The 4,230-nt window shown below is 40.7% G+C and overlaps 1 pseudogene; it reads left to right on the top strand.

Annotated features, from left to right (window-relative positions):
• The first annotated feature begins 326 nt into the window (after window positions 1–326).
• On the top strand, window positions 327–3,648 carry LOC149538306 (uncharacterized; annotated as a pseudogene).
• Window positions 3,649–4,230: the final 582 nt, after the last annotated feature.

A 4,230-nucleotide genomic window follows, 5' to 3' on the forward strand; every position in this document is an offset into this window, starting at 1 on the left:
TACCTTTTAACGGACAAAAGTCCGTATTACATCAATGGGTCTTTCACGCTAACTGCTTACTGGCCGCCTTCAAATATTGCTTTGACTAAATCTGGAAATTTTTGTTCTACTCAGACTAAATTTTGTAGGCGTGAGAACTACGAAAGAGCCTTCAATTATCGCTTTTCAATGTTTCCAAATTTTATCGAAGGCGACTGAAAAGTTCCCTGACATGAGCGCCACGACGCTGCCATAGAAAATTCCTCTACAAGTCCTCATTAAGTCTGCATGAGCTTCTCTATCATCTCTGCAATCCGAGCCTTTTCTGACATTAGTTTGCAAAACATATGGCGGCAATCTTGCCCATTCTCATCTTTATGTTTTTCCTTGCCCACTGTACTTCCCTTTCGCAAGACGGGGTGACTTTGCTTCAAATAAAAAATGAGAATTGGAGGGACACGCGTAATGCGTTGAGCAACTCGAACGAGGCTCAGCCAAATCCATGCAGATGGACAGGAATATCTTGTGATCCATTCATCGCAGTTTCTGCTGTTAATATAACGGGTGCCTCTATTTCGGGCAACTTGACTGCTGCTATTTGCGCCCTTCCTCATCTCACTTCGTTGATTCTGCAATGCAATGCTTTCAACGGTCCCTTTCCACGCAAACTTTTGAGTTGCAAGCGTTTGCAGATCATCGATTTATCGACCAACCAGTTTTCTGGTAAGCTGCCCGCTCGCATCTACCAATTGAGGGACCTCAAAGTGTTGAACTTGGCAGACAATATTTTCACTGGATCTGTTCCAACATTCTTGGGCAATTTGTCTCAGCTGGAGTTGTTGGATATGTCAGGCAATCAGCTCTCAGGAAGTATTCCAAGCAGTTTAATGGGTCTCTCGAATTTGAGAGTACTGAAGCTGTCTGAAAATAATTTGTCTGGACAAATCCCAGCCACCATTGGCCAACTGAGGAGTTTGCGAAGTTTTGATCTCACCGACAATAAGATGCAGGGCATACTTCCGTAGGGAATCTCCAATCTGACATATCTGGATTCTCTAATTTTGTCTTCCAATCGGCTAACCGGAGAGATACCTGCTGAAATAGGCGAGCTGCGGCAATTGAGATTGTTCATGGTGGACGACAACCAGCTCACTGGACGGTTGCCGCAGAGTTTGGGTACGTATTCTCATCTCCGGGACGTTGAAATGTATAGGGGGGGGGGGCGCTCTATAACATCGATGCCTCTTCGAACAATCTCAATGGTACTCTGCCCTTCTCCTTGGGAGACTGCCCTTCCCTTTTCGCTCTTCTTGTGTCTAACAATCACCTTAGCTGTAAGATTCTTCCTGCGCTTTGGGGTTCTGATAATCTTGAATATTTGTATTTGGGAAACAATAACTTTGAAGGCAAGATTTCAGTTGAAATTGGTGGAGCGAAGAAGCTGAAACGTTTGAACATAAGCAACAATCTATTTGAAGGAAGATTTCCGGCACAAGTTGGGCAGCTGAAAGAGCTTGAGAATTTCGATGCCAGCAAGAATCGGTTGTCAGGTCCCATTCCTCACGAGCTCGCCGGCTTACGTTCTGTAAGCAGTATAAAGCTGGATCATAATTCTCTTTCTGGAGAAATACTCGAAGAAATGATGTCGCTGAAGATGCTCAGTGAGCTCAATTTGGATCACAATCGGCTGACAGGGGAGATCCCTGCAGCTCTAAATGACATGGCATATCTTGACATGTCAAACAATTTGCTTTCAGGAAGAATTCCTCCACAGCTAGGATGCCTGAAACTAAATGTTTTCAATGTATCCTACAATAGTTTGTTTGGACCGATTCCAGAGGGTCTAGATAGGACGGCTTACGTGGAGAGCTTTCTGGGCAATTCAAAGCTATGCGGCGGTCGGAATGTCATGCTGCCTCCCTGTTCTTCTCATCGCAACTTGTCATCATGGACAGTAGCGACCATTCTGTTACCGCTATTAATTATAGCGCTTGTGGCCTTGTGCTCCATTTGTCTCTATGTCTGGTCTCTCAGGAAGCAGGGTAGCCCGCCGACGTGGAAAGTAACGTCGTTCAATTCGATCCAACTGGACGAGTTACACATCCTCCGAAATTTGAAGGAGAGTAATGTTATTGGGTCCGGAGGTTCTGGCAAAGTATACAAGATATTTCTGGAGAACGGGCAAGTGGTGGCTGTTAAGAAGACCAGAAACAATGTGAGCAGAAGGGGGAAAAGATTTATCGGAATTAAAGATGAGCAAGCTGAAGAGGAAAAAGACGGGGTCGAAGTAGAGGTGAATGAAATGGGACTCATCTGACACAGCAACGTCATAAAGCTGCTCTGTTGCATTTCAAGTGAGGAGTCCGAGTTTAAGCTGCTGGTATACGAGTTCATGCCAAACGGCAGCTTGTATGACCGTTTGCACACGCACAGTGGATCACTGGAATGGCCGATAAGATATCAAATTGCTCTCAGAGTAGCACGAGGGCTTTGCTATTTGCATCATGACTGCTGCCCTCCAATACTGCACAGGGATGTGAAATCCAACAACATCTTGCTTGACTGTGACTTGGGGGCTAAAATTGCAGACTTTGGCATGTCCAGAGAGCTTGACAAGCTTGGTGACGAGTACACAGTTTCCTTTTACGTAGGGTCCCATGGATATATAGCCCCTGGTACGTTGAACAATTTCTCATTTCCGGATTCTACTAATTTAGTTTTCTCTGACGAGTGATTTTTGAAAGTGGTATTTTTGTTTTTCCAAAAATGTGGTCGAATACGTAGAGTATGCAGAAAGGCTAAAGCTGAACGAGAAAAGTGACGTGTACAGCTTCGGAGTGGTAGTGCTTGAACTGGTGAGCGGTAAGAAGGCTACGGGCGAGGCCGTGTATGGAGTGGACGAGGACATTGTAAGCTGGATACGGAATACAATACGGACGTGCAAGGAAGTAGACGTCCAAGTGCTGGATCAACGTTTGGGCCTCATTTGGTTGTTGGAATATGAGTGGAATAAGAAAACGAAATTAGAATATGTTTTATATTTGCTATTTGGTAAGCTCAATCGGAATTGGGAATAGGAAGACATATTCCAATTTTGCCCCTAAAATGAGCATATGTCTATGCCAAAAAATATCTGTTATTGGAATAGGCCATTTCCATTCCCATTCCGATTTTCCATTAAAAAATATTTTTTATTAATTTTTTTTTTTCGATTTTTGTTTTTTTTTTGTACTTTTACTTTTTGAATTTTTTTTTAAAACATTTTTAAAAATTATATCTATTTGTTTAAAAAAATGAAAATGAAAATGAATTAACTAAAAAAATAATAAATTAAAATTTATTTTAGGAAAAATGTTTTTAAAAATACAAAACTTAACCTTATTCCTATTCTATTTTTGTACAACCAAACAATAGATTAACATATTCCAGTCGAATTCCAAGTGCACCAAACATGATTGAAATTGTCTATTTTTATTCCCATTCCTCATTTCCATTCCCATTCTATTTTTCTATTCTAATTTTCTATTCCTATGCAAGCAACCAAACGGGGCCTTGGTGAATGAGAAATGCATAGAAGAAATGATGCGCGTATTAAGTGTGGGTTTGTTTTGCACAAATAGGTAGCCCAGCAGGCGACCTTGTGAAAAATTTAACTATTGCATTTACTGATTATTAATCTCTTATCATAAACGATTATTAAACTATTGAAAATAAATTTCCAGCTAATATCGAAAAATAAAACAACTGCAACTTCACTTATAAAATACGGAAAGAAATAAACAACACAATGAACACAATATTTTTGGTCAAATTGTCCCTGGAAAAACCCCTAAGGGAAAACCAGTTCTACAGATGAGAAATTATATTAAATTTCAGAAAATCAAGAGATACAAAATTCTTTGCCTCTTACTGGCAGAATTCTGACAACCTCCTAATTTATCCCGCTGATATTTCCCACTACTATTCCCATGCTAACACTGCGCCCTTGCTAACACTGCAAGACTGTTTGCTAACACTGCAAACATTTCTCCAAACTTCATATTCTCCAAATGCCCCCTAGACCCCCTTTTATACTACTCTCATTGGTAAACCAACGGCCGACATTGATTTACAATCGACGGTGGAGATATAAAACAACTTACCAACCCTAACAAAATTGGTTTCTAGTTGCTTCTAAAAGAAGTCAATTATTTAAAAAATAATTGTCCTTTCTCTAACCAATTTGTTAGCAAAAACAATTAGATACTAAAT

Source organism: Cupressus sempervirens, chromosome 9 (genome assembly GCF_028749045.1).
Source record: "Cupressus sempervirens isolate cs-2001-9-10 chromosome 9, ASM2874904v1, whole genome shotgun sequence".
In the NCBI taxonomy this organism is placed as follows: Eukaryota; Viridiplantae; Streptophyta; class Pinopsida; order Cupressales; family Cupressaceae; genus Cupressus; species Cupressus sempervirens.